We start from the raw sequence: 22188 nt of genomic DNA, 5'->3' as shown, positions 1-22188 counted from the left end.
GGATGGGAGGATGTAGGGAATGTAATAGTTGCAGCTTCATATGCCATGGTTAATGGAAGAGGAGTTTTCCATTTAGGAGACTGAAGCACTTTAACATGAAACTTGAGGCACCTTATCAACAAGCTCTATTCATCAATAGCTTTACTACCTTGCCCTAGTAGCACCAGAACTGATCGTGACATCCCTCTGCACACTCCCGCATGTTGAGCAGCAAATTTATCAGCACCAATTGTAAACGCTGTCAAGCAGGAAGCAAACCAGTGCAAATTCCAACTATCAGACTATACAGATCCTACTGAGAACTCAGGCCCCAGACCATCCATCGGATAATTTACTCTGTCTGGTGATAACCCTGAGTATGAGGATTTCACAGCAATCAGATACAACTGTCCCATTGTTTAGACTCCCTCCCAATGTCGCTTTAAACAACTAGCTTAGCCCAGACCAGCCCTGAAATAGCTGTGTTCATTCAGAAACTGTTTGCTGTAAAATATACAAAACGTATCATAAAATGGATGAACAATAATGTTGCCCAATATGTTGCAACCCTTCACTGCACAGAAGATATTTGTGGAAGGGCTTGTTTCTGTGAGTGGCCTTGCAAGGACTTGTGCTTTGGGGTCATAATAAGATTTGTCAGCATCACATCTTCAGGGGCTTTGTGGTTGACAGTGCAAAAAGATGGTCAGTTTCAATATCCCCCTTCATTGGCTCAATATCTTAAAGCAATACCTAATTCAGTAAAACATGCTAAAAGGCATTCCATTGTTTCTATTTCATTTGGGTTTGAAATATAGACATTTCAGACAGAAAACGATTACGCAATTCAACTCATCATGTCTATGCCATGTTAATTCCCTGCTGGAGATATCTAATCCCATTTTCCTGCTTTTTCTTAAATCCCTTTATTCTTCAAGTTTTTAATACCCCCTTAAATGATGCAATTACTTGGCTTCTATAGTAACTTGCAGGAACACAATTCACATCCAAACAACCTTTTCTGTTAAAAAATATCCTAACCTTCTCCTTTATGTTTCCACAATAATCTGAGTTCATGCACCTACTATGTCTATCATTTTACAAGTCTTCTGCATTCTGCTACTCTTTTGTATAATTTTCGGTCTTTTGTCCTTGGCTATATTTTTGACAGATGGAGAATTTTTTCAAGATCAGCAATCATGACTTCTATAATTTCCTGGCTACTTCAAGCCTCCCAATGGATCCGTACCAATGTCATTCCCAGTGGTATTCATGCCATTAAAGCATATTATAAGACAGCAAATCAAAACAAGAGGTTCAGCTAAGGTCACATACTCCATAATCGTCATGGAAGAGCTTCATTAAATTGAATGACTTACATTTGCAGATGGTTACATATACAGGGCAAAATGTATTCATAAATAGATCAGTCAGTCTTCTTGCATGTCTGCCTGCAAAATACACAGTTACTACACTCTCCAAGAAATCTTGTGAAAAGCTCCAGATCAAATGTGAGGATTAGTCTAACATTATTATAAGGCTGTTTATGGGACATTACTGTGCACAAATTGGCTGCCATGCTTGCCTACAAAATACACACTTTATTGTAATTCCTATGAAGTGCTTTGAGATGTCCTTCCAACTTGAAAGGAGCTGTATCAAAGGCAAGGAATATTACAATTAAGTACACTTACTTATTAAATATTATTAAGTACAGTTTATCTCAATAACTGTAGTTTCAACTGAGATAATGTTGGTGGGCTGAGTGGCTTTAATAAGGTTGTGACATACTGGTCTCCAGTATTGGGTTTCTCTGAATTGCAGGCGCAATAGCTGCAATTTATGCTGAGAGCCATGGAACCCCGTAATTAAGTACAAGGCATGAATTTCATCCAGATGATCCGATAATACCAGACTACCTAAGAAAGCCCTGAGATGAAATTACTGCCTTAAAATCAAACTTACTGTGACTGATACTTCCTTACAATAATCCTTGCATTTGATATAGCATCTTTCGACATCATTGACATGTTTTTGCAGAGCCAGTACAAGGAAACACCCAACTCCTGTGTCAGGATGCAATTTATACTGCCTTTTACTGTGTGCTAAAATGTCTCAAAGTGCTTTAAAGTAATTATCGTTCATCTATAAAATACACAGTAGCTATGCTTTACAATATGTCCTGTGAAGCGCTTTGAGACAGACGTCCACCCGAAGTGTATCAAATGCAAGGATTATTATTATTATTTATTTTTAATTGTAGTGACTTTTTTGAGGAAAATTTGGCATCCATTTTAAACACAGCAATGTCCCACTAATGATGATGGCAGAACATTTCTGCAATTTGTGTTAAAACCAGCAAAGAACACAATACGTGTGCAAAGTGTGTGTAGCGACAGGATTGTGAGTGGTTTAGAAATGTGGGTTGCCGTTTTTGGTCTGCACAAAGATTTTACCATTTTACTTTCCAATGAGAAACCAATTGTTCTGACACAGTAGTGAGCTTTGAAGTACAGAGACAATTGCTGCTTAATAATTTTTTNGAACGGTGGCATTTAATTTAATTTAACAATAAAAGTTACCAGCGCAAATCAACTCCTTGCGGTTTCTTTCATAACTTGCTGGTTTAAATGACAATGACAGGTCAATTAAAGAGAAATAATTCAGTGTCTCAAAACCGGTCATTTGCATATCTTTTATAGTTTAAATTAAGGTTCTTTTGTAGACTAAATAGTATTAAATTAAACAAGAGTGCAAATTACATGATTTGGAGAAACTATTTTGGCTCCTAAAATAGTCAAAAAGAGCAGGACTCTCACACATTCCTGCAACATTTGTAGATTAGGTGGAAGATATTTGTGGGATATTGCTGTGCTTAAATTAGCATGCTGTGTTTGCTGACAAAATGCAGAGTCACAACACTTCACAGTAAATCCTGTGAAGTACTTTGAGATGTCCTCCCCATGTGAAAGGTACTATATTAAATGCAAGAACTATTATTTATCTGTATGTATCACACCCCTCTGCTCTGGAAAACAATAATCCTTTCACTTAATATAGTGCCTTATGCCTTATTATATTGAAATGTCTCAAAGCGTTTTCGGTAAAGTGTAGTGTCTATGTATTTGTAGGCGAACGAGCAGCCAGTTTGGGCACAGCAATGTCCCACAAACAGTGAATGAACAATTTCTTTAATCTCAGGGATTGTTGGGCAGCACACCAGGAGAGACACTCTTCTCTTTTCAAATAGTCCTATGGGATCTTTAACATCCACTGGAACAGGCGGACAGGACCTCGGTTAACATCTCATCTGAAGGATGTAAGGTAATTGCAATAGTATCAAACTTTGAATAACCTATGCAGTAACACTGTGCACATATCTATGCTGTGACAGTTTCAGTGGGCATAGTCTAAAGCCCCAAATATTGAATGCTCTTGGATCTGTCATTATGATTGCAGAGTATAACTAATTAAAACTGTTTTGGCATGTGACTAATCCTGTATAAGAATACACTGCTGCACTGGAGGGTGACTGCATGTGTTCCTTCCCTCTCAGTTCCCCTTACTAAAGTCTCCTAATCTCAAGTGAAGGAGCGGGAGGAGGAAGTTCATTGCTATCCTATACGGTGGTCAAAGATGTTCAACCCATCCACAATTCTTGTCATGCCCTTCTCATGCCCAGAGTGGCAATCAATGGAGGATTGGAAGTAGGCCAGCTATCCTTTCGACCAGACACCATTGGATCACATGAGGGAAAGATGGAATCAACAGAGATAGGGGAGGGATGCAATATCTAGATTAAAAATTAAACATATTAAAATATATTGTGTTTCCATTTGTACATACAGGGGAGCCCGCCAGTTGAAAATTTCTACAATGGGGTGTTAATTCAGATATGTAACATGATAATGATATTCCTTTGAGTTTAATACAGCGCCTTTCTATGTTAATTGACTAAAAGCATCCCAGGTCCCAATTTTCACACGAAATGAAATTATGGGTACAAATCCTAGATTAAATTGTATGCTTCCCTTGTTCATTACATTGCCTGTTAGTTTTCTTCCAGATATCACATACCACCACCATCTCACAATCAGTCTCAACCTCGAGCTTCAGTACAATGGCTGGGTTGGAAGATTTCCATGCTCTATTCTTGGTCTCAAACATTGAGATCGACAACTCAGGACTGCAACTAAATATAGAATATTGGTTTAGGGTGTCAGATTGGCTCAGTTGGTAGCACTCACACCTCTGAGTCAAACAGTTGTGGGTCCAAGCCCCACGTCAGGCTTGGAACTCATACAACAAATACAGAAGACACTGAGAACACAGCAGATCAGGCAGCATCTATGGAGAAAGGAAAGTGAGTGAACATTTCGGGTCCACAACCCTTTGGCAGAAGTGGGGCATGTTGGGAGGGAGAGGCTTTTAAGGGCTAACAGAGAGGGGGGAGGCAGGGCAAGGAAGACAAAAAGGAATATGGGGTAGAGGACAGGGGATGATGGGTTAAAAAGGTGTTAATGATGCGAAACAAAGTGCGGGATTGCAACAAATCAGGGGAGTAGAAATGTTAATAATGCAAAACAAAGGGGGTTGGGTGGTGGGGGGGAGAATTGCAACAAAAAGACTCACCAGAGAGAGAAAGGTGTGTCTGTGTGTCTGTGACCCAGATGATGTGGGTCACAAAAGAGGGGGAGGGGGAAGGTGAGCTGTTATGGTCTGAAATTGTTGAAATCAATAATGAGGCCAGAGGGCTGTAAGGTCCCTAACAGATAAATGAGGTGCTGTTCCTCGAGCTTGAGCTGTGGTTGATTGGAACAGCGTAGGAGACCGTGGATGGAGAGGTCAGAGTGCGAATGAGAGGGAGAGTTGAAGTGAGCAAACTTCTGCCAAGTTCGACTTCTGTTTTGTTTCAAATTTCCAGCAGTATTTTGTGTTTTGTTGGAACTCATATAGTCTAGGCTGACACTCCAATACAGTGTTGGGGATATGCTGCGTTGGAGGTGCTGTCTGCCTTTTGGATTAGACATTAAACCAAGACCTCATCTGCCTATTCAGGTGGACATTAAAGATCCCATAGCACTATTTGAAAAGAGAGGGGAATTTCTCCCAAAGTCCTGGTCAACAATCCTCATTTACTTCATGGCTCTGTGGGGCATTGCTGTATGCAAATTGGCTGTTTCGATTGCCCACAAAATATAGTCACACCACTTTACAGTAAATGCTGTGAAACTTTTTGTGACATCTTCCTGATGTGAAAGGCGATATACAAATTTAAGGATTGTTATTTATCTTATTATTATTAATAAACCAATGTATATCCTGCAATACCTCACTTAAAATTATTTTTATTATTATTACCTCACTTAAAGGCTGGCTCCGGACATGAATATAAAAAATTGGTCTGCTAAAGGTATCTAAGGTGGTGGACAAACAATTTTGGAAGGAGGCTTAGAGTCAATCTATTAAACTATTGTCAAACTCTGTGTTTGTGGAGTGGGGAGGAGGGGTTAGTTTTGATTCTTCACTTCCAGAGATATCCTTTACGAATGGATGCATAGACACAATGTTTCTAAATGGATTTGATGTCATTAAGTCCATTGTGCAACATCACACTTTTTGCTAATGGAACAAACTATTAAATATAGTTCACAACTTCTGTAGCATCTAGCAGTCCTGTCCCAGAGTGATGGATACAATGAGAGAGTCGATAGGGGGGTGTAGGAGAGGGAGTAAGAGGGGAGTGCTTGACCTATTAAAACTTTATAATGATTGTGGGCATTGATTCCAGATTATCACTCATTCTGTCTTTTTCTATCTTCATTTCGCTGACCCAGCTCTCTGACCACTATGGTTTGATGTGAATTAATGTGCAACGCAGCTCAATGCATATAAAATATGGAATGTGTGCAGCAGGCGGGAGAGCATCTGCTGCCAGGACCCTGGTCATACCAGATGTGCCTTCGGTGGGTGGGAATCGGGACGGCAAGGCCTTCGCGGTTAGTTAATCACTACCCACCCAGAGGTCTGTTACCCATCAGAAAAGTTAAATGGAAACATCATCCAGCACCCTTCCAGACAGCTATCCTCAATCTCTGCCACATTTATTTTAGCGGAGATAAACTTCAACATTTTTTTCCTGGTATACTATGGATGGTGGGGGGGAGGGGAAGGGTAGAGGGGTTAATGCTTCTCACATTTGTCTTACTCTGTTACTCGGAATGGTTTGAATATAAACTTTCTGAATTGAGTGATAGAACTAACAAAGGGTCAAAGAGCATCTTGCATTGCCAGCACCATGTACTCCATAAATGATGAGAGCAGAACAAAGCACGGATTTAAACTTATCTTGGTCACTGCTGGAGGGCAGGGAAGGTGGACAAACATAATAATAAAAGCATTAACCACAATTTTCAGATGGTGTAATTTAAAGTTTTGCTGGCATTGGAGATGGAGCGCTGTTTGGAATGCAGATTAACGTGACTGCAATGACTTGGGGAACGTGTATTTAATGGGATTTTTTTAACCTGCTGTCGCTCTGTGTTTAGCAAAAAATAATGTTAAAATATTAGGTTTCACAGTTAGGTTTCACGTGGCTCTTAAAGGACAAATGATTACAGTGTTCTGCATTTTATAGGCACCTCTCAAGTTAAGGATTCCCAACTCTTGATTTGCAAATCTCGGAATTAACACAACAAATCCGGTTTATGATTATTGCTTCTTAGAACACTCCCCATGTTACAGGCCCTGATCTATGAAGTGAGAAGAAGTGACAGGAAGAAAGACCAATCAGTGCATTCATGTGTCTGGGTAAAAAGAAACACATGGAAAGACAACAAAGTCCAATAACAAGGTAAGTGTAAGGATGTCAAATAGCTTGAGATAAAAAGCTCATGTAAACTTAATGTGGTGAGCGTGTGTTGTAGCCTTCAGTGACAGTAACTGTCGTGCCCTGAGGTGGGCTTTCCATACTCTTTTGTAGGCATCAGAGGTTAAACATGCTGCCTTGAAGGTCTAGGGGAAAGTGCTAATTGGTGAATTATTCCCTTTGGCTATGTCAAATTAATGTTACAATACAATCTGACCCTACTATACCAGACATCAGCAGGCTGTGAGTTCATCTATAACACGGGCATGCTGTAGTTCCACAGTACATGAATTGTGGACTGCCTGCTGCTGGGGCTGAGTGGGGCTTTTTGGGCTTTTTGCACATGATGTGCAGGTGTAAAAGGCTTCCTTATCTTAGCGGCTTCCCCAGATACAGATCGAAATGCTGGCAAGAGTACTCGACAACAAACAATTCAGTGACAAGTGCTCTTGCAAGCATTGATTGCATTTTGTGGGCAACGTGGGGCTCGGAGACATCAGTGGTGACCTGAAGATTCCACAAGAGCTGAATGTGCATACAACACCATCAATAATAATAGTAATCCTTGCATTTGATATAGCGCCTTATCACATAGAATCATAGAATCATAGAATTATACAGCACAGAAAAGTAGGCCATTCAGCCCATCATGTCTGTGCTGGTTCTTTGAAAAGAGCTTCCAAATCAATTCCATTTCCCCCTGCTGCCTCCCCATAGCCCTGCAAACTTGTCCTCCTCAAATAATTATCTACTTCTCCTTTAAAAGTTGTTAACAAATCGGTTTCCACCACCCTTTCAGGCAATGCATTCCAGATCCGAACAACTCGCTGTGTGAAAAAAATTCTTCTCACTCCCCTGTTTCTTTTTGCAACTATTTTAAATCAGTGTCCTCGGGTTACCGACCCACCCGCCAGTGGAAATAGTTTCTCCTTTTTCACCCTGTTGAATCCCCTCATCATTTTGAAAACTTCTATTAGGTCTCCTCTTAACAACAACAACAACAACAACAACAAGATTCCATTTATAGAGCGCCTTTCACGTCAGGAGGACGTCCCAAGGCGCTGCACAGTTGGGTCATGACCCGAGCAGGGGGGAAATGGTCAGGGTGAGGGGAGGGAAGGGAGGGAGAGAGGAGGGGGGAAATGGTCAGGGTGAGGGGAGGGAAGGGAGGGAGCGAGGAGGAGGAAGAGAGTCGAGAGGGGAGCTGAAGGCACGGTCAAAGAGAAAGGTTTTGAGACCGGCCTTGAAGGAGGAAAGGGAGGAAGCAAGGCGAAGGCACTGGGGGATGGAGTTCCAGAGCCTGGGGGCTGAGAGGCTGAAGGCCCGACCACCGATAGTAGGGCGGTTGGGGCGGGGGACGTGGAGCAGACCGGAGCCAGAGGAACGGAGGGTACGGGCAGGTAGGTAGGGGGATAGTAGGTTGGAGAGGTAGGAGGGAGCAAGGCCGTGAATGGCCTTGTAGGTGAGGATGAGGATCTTGAAATCAATCCTCTGGGGGATGGGGAGCCAGTGGAGGCGAGCGAGGGTAGGAGTGATGTGGTCCCGAAGCCTGGTGCGGGACAGTACACGAGCTGCAGAGTTCTGAATGACCTGCAGCTTGTGGAGGGAGGTGGCGGGAAGGCCGGCGAGGAGAGAGTTCCCATAGTCCAGCCTTGAGGTGACAAAGGCGTGAACCAGGGTTTCAGCAGCGTGAGGGGTGAGGTAGTGCCGTAATCTGGCGATATTCCGGAGGTGATGGAAGGCGGTGCCAGTTGTGGTGCGGATGTGAGGGAGAAAGGACAGCTCAGGGTCGAACAAAACGCCGAGGTTCCTGACTGGCTTTGAGAGGTGGAGAGTGCAGCCTTGGATGCTGATGGTGTCAGCGCCTGAGGTGCGGAGGCGCTGACGTGAGCCAATCAGGAGGGCCTCGGTTTTTCGCACGTTGAGCTGAAGAAAGTTGTCTCTCGTCCAGGACTCGATGTCGGACAGGCAGGCTGTCAGGACATCGGTGGTCGTGGAGTTGAGAGTAGAGGAGGAAAGGTAGAGTTGGGTGTCATCCGCATACATGTGGAAGTTAACCCCATGTTTGCGGATGATGTCACCGAGGGGGAGCATATAGAGGGTGAAGAGGAGGGGACCGAGGACAGAGCCCTGAGGGACACCACATGAGACAGTACGGGGGGTGGAGGAGAAGCCATTCGTTGAGACGAAGTGAAGACGGTGGGAAAGGTAAGAGCTAAACCATTCAAGGACAGTGCCTTGAAGGTTGAGGTGGGAGGACAAGCGGTGGAGTAGGATAGCGTGGTCGACCGTATCGAATGCTGCCGATAGGTCGAGGAGGACGAGGAGACAGAGGGAGCCCTGGTCACAGATAGTCAGGATATCATTGGTGACCTTGACCAGGGCAGTTTCTGTGCTATGAGCAGCACGGAAACCTGACTGAAGGGGTTCAAAAAGAGAATGGGTGGAGAGGAAAGAGCGCAGTTGGGAGGCGACAACTCTTTCCAAGACCTTGGAGAGAAAGGGGAGGTTGGAGATGGGCCGGTAGCTTGATAGCTGCGACGCATCAAGGGAGGGTTTTTTCAGGGTGGGCGTGATGATGGCAGTTTTTAATGGAATGGGGACAGAGCCAGAGGAGAGGGACAGGTTTATGATGTCAGTGATGTGTGGGGCAAGAAAATGGAGCTGGGAGATAAGGAGTGGAGTGGGGATGGGGTCAAGGGAGCAGGTGGTTGGTTTTAGGGATAGGATGAGTTCAGTGACAGAGGGTGGGGAAACGGGTACGAAGGTGTGTAGGGGAGGATGGGTAGGAGTCGGAGTGTGGGAGGGAAGGGGTGGGTGGTGGGTGGAAGTTGGAGGGGAAGTGACCGCGGAGCGGATTCCCTTGATCTTGGATTCAAGGAAATCCAGCATCTCCTCGCAGTGAAGGTTGGAGGAGATGACCTGCGCGGGGTGGCGGGGGGGACGGAGGAGTCGGGATGTGGTGGAAAACAGTAGCCTGGGGTTGTTCTTCGCCTCCAGGATTATCCTGGAGTAGAAGGACGACTTGGCCGAGGCTAGAGTGGAGCGGTAAATTTTGAGGAGGTCCAGCCAGATTTGTCGGTGGACCGTTAAGCCGGATTTGACAAAGGTGCGCTCAGCAGCCCGCACCTGGCATTTCAGTGAGCGGAGGTGGGTGGTGTACCAGGGGGAGGAGCGGGAGTAGGAGACAGTGCGGGAAGTGATGGGGGCAAGAGTATCGAGTGTGGAGGAGAGGATATTGTGGAGGAGGGAGAGAGGAGAAGAGGGGTCGGTGAGGGTTGAAGGCCAGAGGGAGAGGAGTTCAGAGGACTCCAAGGCATCGGTTAGGGATTGTGGGGGTAACTTCTTCCAAGGGCGGTAGAAGATGGTGGTGGGTCTGGTGGAGGTGGGGAGGGGGGTGGAGGTGGTGAAGGAGATGAAGTAGTGGTCGGAGATGGCCTTGTCGGTAATAGTGACATCCGAGACACTGAGGCCCCGGGTGATCACCAAATCGAGTGGGTGGCCGTGACTGTGAGTGGGGGAGTTTATGTGTAGGGAAAGGTTGAGTGAGGAGAGCAGGGAAGAGAAGTCTGTGGAGATGGAGCAGGAGGGGGTGAAGTGTAGGTTAAAGTCGCCCAGGATGATGAGGCGATCAGAGGAGAGGCAAAGAGATGTGAGGAGTGTTGAAATGTCAGAGATGAAGGTGGGAGAGGTTTTAGGGGGCCGGTAGAGGAGGAGGATTTTAAGGGAGAGGAATGAGGGGTGGGAGAGGGTGAGGTGCTCGAAGGAGGGGAAAGAGCCAGAGGAGTAGGGGGATAGGGCAAGTGGTGTCCTTGAGATAAGGGCAACACCACCGCCACGGCGGTTGGGGCGGGGGATGTGGTGGGAGGTGTAGCCGGGTGGCGTGGCCTCCGTGAGGGGGAAGGTGTCGCCTGGGGTGAGCCACGTTTCTGTCAAGGCCATGATATCAACGTTCTCATCAAGGATGAGATCGTTGATGACCAGGGCCTTGTTGCAGAGGGAGCGGACATTTTGCAGTCCGATGTGGAGGGAGCGGTTGACAGAAGGGTGTGTGGGAGGGGAGGGGGGTCCAGGTTGTGAGGCAGGGGTGGGGGGAATGGGGATGAGGGAGGAGAGGTTGACTCCCCGGGTCTGTGTCCGGGGTGGGTGGCGAGTGTGGTGGGGAATGGGGCAGTCGGTGTGGCTGCTGCTGGACAGCCAACGCCGAGTGCCGCGGTGAGCCCGGCGGAGGATTCCCAGACTGGAACAGAGGGAGGTTGTGGGAGGGTCAAGTGGGGATAGAAGACGAGAGGGACGGAGAGAGAGGAGGAGAGAGCGGGAGAGATGGAGAGGGGGGAGGGTTTGGGGGGAGAGAGGAGGGGGGAGGGAGGGAGGGGGTGAGGGGGCTCGGGTCAAAGCGGCAGCCATAGTGCGCACGCGGGGACCGGGAGCGAGCGGTCAGGTGGATGGCATTATCCCGCAGATTGGGGCATCGAACCCAACAGGACCATAGTGGGCTCTGATGTGAGCCCTGGGGGGGGGGGGCGCAGAGGTTTTTTTTTTTTTTTTTTTTTTTGTGCGCGCGCACTCACCTGAAAACTAATCTATGACGTCCTTCTCTGCTCCAAGGAGAATAATCCTAGTTTCTCTAGCCTGTCCTAATAACTGAAGATGCTCATTTCTGGTACCATCATGGTAAATCTCCTTTGCACCCTCTCCAATGCATTGACATCTTTCCTAAATGCAGTGCCCAGAACTGAACACGGTACTCTCGCTGAGGTTTAACCAGTGTTTTATAAAGGTTCATTATAACTTTCTGACTTTTGTATTCCATTCCCTATTTATAAAGCCTAGTATACTGTATGCTTTTTTAACAGCTTTATCTCCCTGTCCTGCCACCCTCAAAGATTTACTTATATGACCCCCAGGTCTCTCTGTTCCTTCACCCCTTTAAGATTGTACCATCTCCGTATATTGTCTCTCCTCATTCTTCCTCCCAAAATGCATCACTTCGCATTTCTCCACATTAAACTTCATCTGCCACGTGTCGGCCCATTTTACCAGTCTGTCTGTGTCCATTTACTATGCTCCTCACTGTTTACTACTTTTCGCAGCTTAGTATCATCTGCAAACTTGGAAAGTGTACTCCCTATACCCAAGTCCAGGTCATTGATATAGATCAAAAACAGCAGTGGTCCCAATACTGATCCCTGGGGGACACCACTGCACACTTCCCTCGAGTCAGAAAAACAACCCTTCACCACCACTCTGCTTTCTGTCTCCCAGCCAGTTCTGTATCTATGCTGCCACTGTCCCTTTAATACCAGGGGCTTCTATTTTGCTTACAAGTCTCTTATGTGGCACTTTATCAAACGCCTTTTGAAAATCCATATAAACTACATAACCTGCACTACCTTCTTCCACCCTCATCTTTGAGTCGTCTGAAAGCGCTTCACAGAATATAGTGTAAAGTGACTGTAAATTTTGTGGGAAAAATTTCAGCAGCCAATTGCACACTGCAGTGTCCCACAAACATTCACTGAAGCTTCCTCTCAATGTGAAAAGCGCTATATAAATATAAAGTGTATTGTATTGTAAAATGAATGAGCTCCTCCAGGAGGCAACATTCACATCTGTGGACAGACACCCTTACATTTTGAGGTGGAGATTGACGGAGCTAAGGCATGGGGATTATCAAAGTGTGCACAAGGTTTTTGCTGAAACTGAATGCCCAGGTCAGCTTCAGGTATTATTCCTCTGATCAACATCCTCTTCACACTCACTGTCTAGGCTCACACAAGAATAGCCACTTGAGCAAGATACCAGATGTTGTCTAGTGTCAATGGAACTGAACTACGGCAAGAACCAGCTCTTTCAGGAAACTAAGAGCGAAACATGATTGAGAAATAATATGATTACTGGTATAGAATTTAAGAGCTTGGTTGACCCTTGTGGGAACTGGAGAAGTTAATTTAACATAATGGTTTGTTTCTATTCATAGATCCATTTGAACAAAATTCCTTAAATAATGAAGAGAAAGTGTTTAGGAATACCGTACTGCATTTTGGGCCCCTATATTATTTTAACATGCACCAAATAAACCCAATATGCACATTGTAACATACTAGTTTTATGCTACTCTTCTTCTTGTAGTGGTATTGTACTACGTAACTTTTGTGTATTATTATCCCCGGTATCTATTGTGTATATTATTGCCTTAGTATATGTTGACTGTGATTTTTCTTTAACTAGGTATGGATTATTGCTCAATAGACACAGAGCAGTTCATCCTAAACATTAATTCTTCAGTGTAGATGTCTTCACGCATCAGATTCACATGAGTGTCTCAGCCGTTGGTACACTGCAAGATGTCTAGGAGGTGATTCACAGATTGTCAACAAGTTTATCAACCAGCGCACAGTAAAATGCACCCGTTTGGCAAGCTCAGTAAATTTAATACAATCCCGTCTCTACTGCCTAGAAAAATAAGACCAGTAGACTGAAACTGGAATCAAATTCATCCATGAAGAACACAGCATGTGTCATAAAATAACAGGCACATGGGTCCGATTTGTAGGCTGCAGTGTAGTCACGGATCCACATAACACAATTGACCCTTTGGTGAGATCAATGTCTTTTAATTACACCCAGTTATCCATTATTTTCTACATAGTTTCACATGACAATATGACAGTATAACATGACAGTAAGGCTGACTCCGACTTAATATATGTGCTGTTATCTGTTTCTCATTCGTTTCTACTCAGCCTTATTTCACTCAGTGTAAATTATCTAATTTTTATTTAACAGGGCTGTTTAATCTCTTCACGGCCTTTTTTTTTCAAGCTAATTTGTCGGAATAGCCCACCCTCCCTAACCTTAGGAAGATCGGGGCCAATTTAGCATCCCTATGTGGCCACGATTGAGACCAGCAAGCTAAACCTGGACCAGGATTCAAATGAGCTTCTGGTCCATATTCTGCAGCTCTATCCACTGGACTATTGGGCCTGCACTGGCCAATACAGATAACATCCTCTGTATCATGTAATTAAATCCAAAATGTCTGTTCACCTTCTCTCATCTGAGCTCGTGTCGTTTGTGTTTAAGCAAATCAATAATGTTGTCACTAACTAAACCATCAATTGATGCTCAGTTCATGATTCACCAGCCTCAAGGGCAATCGACAGAGCAGATCTAACCAACTGGCTTATTTTTCTGTAAATGTCCATTGGGCTTATATCACATGCTGACTGATATGAAAAGTTCAGTGGAGGCCTGCAATGTTTCAAGTCATTAAAATTCCAATCCGTATTATAAACAGGTGCTATGGTTGCTTAGGCCATGTGCTGCTTCACTCCATGTTAATTTCGGATGAGGCATTAAACCAAATTCACGTCTACCTGTTCAGGTGGGTGTTAAAGATCCCAAAGCACTATTTGAAAAGAGAAGAGAGTTTCTCCCTCCTGTTGTGGCCAACAATCCCCCAAAATAAGAATAGTCCTTCACTATTCATACTGTCGATGGGGCTTATTGTACGAACATTGGTGGCCCCATTCACCGACAAATGCACAGTCACTCCATTTTGATACATCTTCCCGACAAGGATGTACAAATACAAGGATTATTATTAATAAACATTATTATTGTAATTTTGACTTAATCTACACAAATCACAGTGTTCTAAAATCATTATTTTTTGCTCTATGGTACATTTATAGCAGATTCTCAGGTCGTAAGACGTTCTGGATCAAGTTGAGAGAAACTACTTGTGAAGTAATAAACTCACAGGTAATCACTTGGCAAGCTACAAATCTACTGGAAAAAAATCATTGTAAAACGCTTGCTTGTAATTTCCAATTGCAAACTATTTATGTTTGGCCAGGGTTTCCCAGGAGAATCAAGGTAATAAGTAGAAAGCTGTTCTCCTCATACAGCTGGATTCTGCCTCAATTTTCTTTTTACCTATGTCAGCATGCCAGAGGATTTCATAATTAAGTGTTTCATTACTGCAAAATCAGGGGGTCACGAATGCACGCTAACTTTGCTTCCATTTGTTTCCTGGGTTGTATTTAACAAAATAGAAGAGTATTACAGCTTAAAAAAAAACTTTAATTGGTCTCTGTTCCAAACATTTAAGCACTGATTGTAATTACAATGCATGGTCATTTCTTAATAAAATGATCCAATGTGACCCAGATATAAGTGAACATACCCTCAATAATATCCCATTACCGTGATTATAGGACTCTCCAAAAGACAAATCAGTCCCACAGGAGCCAGCAGTGAATGTGCATCTTTTAGTGAAAATGGCAATTGAATTTGTTAAGCAGGTTTCTGCACAGTCTCAATCAGTTTATTTTTCTTAGTTTAAATAATGGTCTTTTAAATTTATAAGCCCCTGAAAGATGAATGGTATGATGAATAGATCTCTCTCAAGTTTTCAATTTCTTCCAAAACAACTGCAGTGCTCCGTTGAGGCCCCCGGTTCTTAGGTCACAAGGTCACAAGTTCATGAGACGTTTGGCTGAAGATAGCCTTTGGGCCTATTTGACTTTGTCCTTCTTGAATACACATCCTACCATCTTCCCATCACTACATAAAGCTGCTCGGATTTATTTCCATGGATATTGATTACTGTCTGGGCTTCATAGGAGTGTTGGCAGAGTAGTCAGCAGCCAAACCTGATGCCTACAAGCAGGTATTTTGCAATATTTGATCTTTTCTCCCCCTCCATACACACATCCATACTGTTCCCACTGTCATTTCGGTTGAAATCAGTTAGCTCAGCTATCGACCCTGGAACCTGTGTGGCCCTGTATCATTAAATGGCGCACTTCCTCACTGAGACATCAGTCGAACCTCAGATAAAAAGTATAGCAATTAATCTTGTACATAGTTAGTGACGGAATTGCTATCCCAGCAATTCTCCTGCTGGTATTATGATCTAACAGCATATATTGGCATTAAATATCTCGCTTGGTTTCCAAAATTGCTTGTTGCTTTCTGGTAATTAACTCCTGCAGAGAAACTCCTAAAAGTAAAGTGTGAGTTCAATTCATACATTTAGAAGTAACACACCTCTTTGAATCACATTTCTTTCTGCTGGGCTGGGGGCTGGAGGACGGGGTGGGGAATGTGGGTAGGCTGAATTTCTCATATAAGTCTCTGAGAGAATTTACACTTTATGCTTCCCATCTACATGTTCTGGGGCACTCTGTTTGGAATCGGGTTTTGAAGAAGGTTCTCACAACGTGCCTGTTGTGTGAGAGCTGCAATGGTACAGTACAACTGTATTAATCTGCCTCAGTTGGCAGCATATTGTGGGACACTGCTGTGCGTAAATTCACCTACAAATACACAGCTATTAATCTTTACAGTAAATCCTGTGAAGCGCTTCACTAAACTTTACAGTAAATCATGTGAAGCACTTCACTAAACTTTACAGTAAATCCTGTGAAGCGCTTTAAATTGTCCTCCTGAGGGGAAAGGCATCATTACTAAATGCAAGGATTATTTTCATTAATAACAGATAAGATTAAAATCAAGTGATATTCCAGGCTGACACTCCAATCCAGTGCCTGGGTTCTGTTGCATTGTCTGAGGTCCAAACCTTGGGATGAGACTTTAAACTCTTCAGTGTTTTCCAAGTAGGATTTAAATCTACCTTTTCCTTTCACTTGCCACTTTCACACTTTGGAAATCTCTTTAAATCTATATCTGGCCTAAATTCTAATGTAATGCTGGTATTGTGGAGCATTGTTGGAGGTGTCATCCTTCGGATGAAACCAAGGTCCTTCTACATGTTCTGAGGTACTTTGGGATACTACCTTGTGTGAGGGGCACAATACAAATTGTTGTTGTTGTTCAAGTGGACGTTAAAGATCCCATGACACAAGTTGAAAAGACAAGGGAGTTTCTCCCGGTGTCCTGGCCAACAATCTTCCAACTTGCTTCATGGCTGTTTGTGGCACATTGCTGTGTGCAAATTGCCTGCTGTGTTTGCCCACAAAACACACAGTCATTACACTTTACATCAACAATGTGAAATGCTTTGAGATATCTCAACATTTCAGTTGTCGATGACAAGACAAATGTGAGGATTAATATTATTTGTTATTAGAGTGTGTGCACATTACCTTAAATTGAGGACAAGAGGCTGATTGAAACGTTAAGCAGTCCCCGTGATCTGACACACTGTTGTACATCAGCCCAACGTGGAATGCCATCGAGCACTATACTGCCCTGAAGCATGCTGTATAATTCACACTGGTGCCAGCACAAGTGTGGGAGCAGTGAGAAAGAATATCATTAGAACTATTCCTAACAGTAAAGGGCTATTGTCACTTCCTTCACATTTTCCGCCTTTAAAATCACCACTTCTGAAATAAATTATTTTCTTGGCAGGATCCTATTGCACAATAAAGAGTAAAAGTGGGAGAAATGTTTTTCTCCTTATATATAAAAAAGCACAACAATAACTTGAATGACAGTTCCTCAGTAACCTGGGAGAATTCAAACCTTAATTCCCTCTAAATATCAGAGCCTTAAGGTCTTCCTTAAGACTCGGAGATCCAGAGCTAAGCTTGTTTTCAAATCACCTTGCAAAAGATCACAAGATTGGTTTGATGAAGAAAGCCCTTCAGCGCACATGACCTCATTCCTCCACAAAACCCACTGGTAAAATAAACCAATGTGGAAGCATATCATTCGACGTGTGGAGAGATCACAAAATCAGTTTGGATGAAGAAGCCCCTTCAGCTCATTCTATCATATTCTTCCAATATACTGCCCTCCCATTATAGGGTCAAGTTTTTTTAAATGAGTTCCATAGTCCTGGTCTCTACCAACCAATCCTGATACCCCAATCCTGTTATTAATTACTCCATGCAAAATAAATACTTCCCTGGTGTTTGTTTTGAAGTTACCCTTTGCAATTCTTGTTCTACTGTTTTGGCATATGTGAAAATATTGCTCTGACTAATGAAGTCTGACACACATGGGCTTTTGACAATCTTTGTTAACCCATTCTAAACAAAGGTGAAAAGTTTGCTTCCATGTGAAACCAGTGTGTCTTTAGACCCTAATGTCAGCCTGAAGCTCTCCCAGGATAAGACAGTATAGTTAACTGCAGAAAAAAAACACTCCCTCTCTCTACCCCGACAATATGCATCATAGCCTTAACCCAAAGGACAATCCAACTGCATCATCAACCAATTTTCCAATTCCTACTGGCTACTCTATACCTGAGCTCATACTGAGATCCAGAGGTAAGCTTGTTTTCAAATCACCTTGCATAAGATTTCTCTGGAGGGACACATCCTGCTTAGCTAATTCCGGAAAGTATTAGGGGCAGGTTGGCAAGAACCAAGGCAAAGAGAAGGTAGATTCTCCCAGTTTCCTAGCCAACAATTCTCCAAATACCTCTTGGTTATTTGTGGGCCATCTCTGTGTGCGAATTGGCTGACAGTACAGTCATTACACTTAACTGAAATAAGAGATAAACAGAACTGTACTTTTTATCACCTTGGGACAGAGAAAAAGCATAAACTGGTCCAACAAAATGAAGCTCAGTTCTAAATCCATTACATGTGATCTAAAACAAAACTGCTTGAACCCCCAATAAAAAAGCATTACACTGGTTCAGCAATAACATTGCTTATTTACTATGGTCACATTGGCTTAAAGTGAATAACATTGAATAACAATACTATACTTTCAAAATAAAGAACTGGAATTTTTATTGTGCTTATAAGATTAAAACATTTCAAAATGTTGCATAAACAAATAATGTCATATGACATTTTTGCAGGCAAATGTAAAAAACATTTGCACCCAGCAATGACCTAGAAAGAACCATGAAGTGAATGAGAATTTGACCTGGAGGATTCTTGACCAGGACACTGGAAGAAACATTTCAAATAATGTAATGGAATCTTTATCCTGCACTTGAAATACAGATGGGACCTCAGTTTAAAGTTTCATTTGCAGGATAGCACCACTGACAATGTGGCACTCCCCACTCACTGCAGCGATTGTCAGATTGGACTGTGAGCTCAAAGTCTCAAATTGAAGTTTGAACTGACAATCACTTGACCTGAAGGTGAGCGTAAGATAAATTTAGGATTTCATTCACATTTGCGCTTTTACCCACATCAATTACACCTTACACCACTGTAGTATTCCCAGGTAAGAAAATAAAAGGCTGAAAATGCATTGTGGGTCTACGAGCATCTGAAAGAGAAATTGAGTCATGGACACGACAGCTGTTAAATGACAACCCCATTTCAAGAAGGTCAATCAGATCTTCTGTTGAATGAGTCTCTGGAGGTACTGCATTCCTGCTACGATTCCTTTTTGCCGTGGTTTGTGTATGTTGAGTGACTGAGGACTTCTGGTAATTAAATCGTTCACATGATCGACTGCTGCAAATTGACAAATTAATTTCCTCCACGAGAAAGCATTGCCAGCAATATGTGTACAATGTAAAATAGGGAAGAAGGAACCATTTGTCAGAGATTTAAAGAGAATAACAGCTATTTCCACTCTTTCTGCTATTAGGTCAGGAGCAGTGTTGCCCTGGTCAGAGAACCTGTTGTGTCTACAAAACACTGTTGTATCTAGAGTTTGAGAGCTCACACCTTGACAGACTCACTGCTGGTATCCATGGAGCCAGGTAGCAAAGATTAGTAATGCACTTGAACACACAGATGGGACCTCGGTTTAACGTTTCATTTGAAGGACGGCACCACTGACAATGCAATACTCCCCCCTCAATACTGCATTGGAGTGTCAGACTGTGAGCTCAAAATCTCAAATTGGGGCTTGAACCCACAATTTCCTGACTCGGAGGTGAAAGTGTGACAAAGTAATAAATTGAGGCTTTCTTTCACATTCGCATTTTTACCCATATCAATTACACATGGATTTTTAACTAAAAAAACCTGCTGTTATAATACTGTCTTAACTTGCTACAGTACTTAATAACAAACAGAAACAGTTAAACACTGTTATAACATGGTCTGAGAGGAAGGCCTGGCCCGGTGATGGGTGAGCAGTCTTGGCTATATAGAGCTCAGACTAGGTGTCTGCTATTGGCACAGGCTTAGACTGTGTAAGGACAGGTGTCTGTTGCATCTGTGCCATGGAGTCTACGTTTCCTCATGTGGAACTTGGTGATAACCACTACCCTCAGATGGGATCTCCAGAAAGCTTGCTCTGCCTGGCCACAGTGGATGTCTTTCCTCTACACCCACGTAGGGCTTGCCCTGTGACCCAGTACATATAGAAGCCTGCTGTTGCGCTGAGGCACATCTGGAATAGGTGATAGGAACTAACATCCAAGAGACCGCTGATCCCACTGATCTCGGGTCCCATGTGTCTGTGGTGGGGCATGATCGAGTTCCCTGCGAGGAAACATGGACCTTCTTTCATAAAACTTGCGTTGAAGGGCTGAATGGCCTCTTCCTGTTTATATCTTCCTATGAGTTGTTCTTCGAAACTGTTACCATATTAATGGTGTTCTTTGAGGGATTGAACAATGGGTTCCTGATTGCTACTGCTATCAGCACCACACTAGCAAAGGTGTCAGCCTGGTTCTGATGCTTGTTGGTTCAAACCCCACGTCAGGATTTCGAATTCATATAAATCTAGGCTGACACTCCAAACCAGGGCTGGGTATACATAATATTGCCAGATGAGATATTAACCCAAGGTCCCATCTGCCTGTTCAAATGGATGTTAAAGATCCCATGGCACTATTCAAAAAGAGAAGGGAATTTCTCCCAGTGATCTGGCCAAGAATATCCCAGGCAAAATTGATCATATGCTTCGTGGCACATTGCTGTGTGCAAATTGGCTGCTGCATTCACCTGCAAAATACACTAACGCTCCAATTTATAGTAAATTCTATGATGCACTTTGAGACATCCACCCAATGTGAAAAGTGCTATGTAATTATTATTAATTTGTTTTTAATCTCTCGTATTATTGCCTCAATATCCCTTTACAGTCCTTTTGATGATTGCCTATCAGTGTATAAAGTTCACCCTGCGTTGTGAGGTGCTCCACACAGAGTAAGATTGTAGCAAGGCTTGTATGTCTGTATCATCCTGTTTTGTTCAGGGGATGGAAGACGGTGTCAATTCAGATCATCCCCATTGCTCTGGTCAGATTATGGGAGCCTTGTCCTCCACTTTCACAAGCTGCTTCAGTGTATGTCCACAGGAACCCCTGAGCTATAATAATTCAAGGGTCATTTGTACAATGCAGAAATATATTAGTGCCTGATGGGTGACTTGTCATTCTAATGTGACAACACTACCGATATCTGTGCTGCAAAGACCATTCCATTTTAGTCCTGAAATTAGTTTCAGTCTCACAATTGCTGATGCACGATAATATAAAAAAAAGTTTAATACATGTTAAAGTAAATTAGATAAATGCTATTAAATGCCCGGACGGAAGCAAGCCTAGAATTGATTGTACAAATGGTTCAGGTGATTAAAAACTGGAGTATTGTAATTAATTCACAGTCTATCCTTCCAGTTGAAGTGAGAAAAACGTGAATTTTTCACATTTAGAAGCACAGAGAATTGCAAATATTTAGAAACCCATTTTCTTAGCAACAAAAAGAAAAGTCAACAATTTTCTGGTGGAGTCATCATAATTGCCTGGCTTTCTTTCCAAAGTGTGTTTTATTTTTGAGAAACACAATTATGTTAGTGATTAACAGCCAACGACAATGCACTTGGAAACGTTCAGTATTTCACATCCGTAAGCAGTTAATGAGACACGTGAGCCCAATAAAATTCAAAAGAAGTCCCTGATCACAAAGGTGGGAGGGAAACCTGAATTAGAGTGGCTTCAACGACATGTTCACAAAGGCCGGTTTGTAAATAAGACCATGTTGGCAATGAAGCGCTGACAATAATATTTAATAATAATAATATTAAGATACCTGAATTTAATATAACCATTCATCACGTCACTGAGACGTCTCAAAGTGATTCCCAGAACACACTGTAAAGTAATGCAATTGTGTGCATTTTGTGGGTGAACGCACAGCCAATTTGTACAGAGTAATGTCCCACAAAAAGCCATGAAGTGAGTGACCAATTTTATTTGGGGCATTTTTGGCCAGGACACTCCCTTCTCTTGTCAAGTAGCCCTGTGGGATACTGTATTTAATGTTCACCTGAACAGACAGGCGGGACCTTGGTTTAATATCCAAAGGCTGTCACCTACACGAAAGAAACACTACCCGAGCATTGCACTTCTGTTAGCCTGGTCTATTATGAGTTCAAATTCCTGATGTGAGACTTGACCCACAACCGTCTGACTCAGAGACAGAAGTGTTATCAATT

The sequence above is a fragment of the Callorhinchus milii genome, unplaced genomic scaffold, assembly GCF_018977255.1.
Source record: "Callorhinchus milii isolate IMCB2004 unplaced genomic scaffold, IMCB_Cmil_1.0 Scaffold1, whole genome shotgun sequence".
Taxonomy (NCBI): Eukaryota; Metazoa; Chordata; class Chondrichthyes; order Chimaeriformes; family Callorhinchidae; genus Callorhinchus; species Callorhinchus milii.
This window is presented reverse-complemented; position numbering follows the sequence as displayed.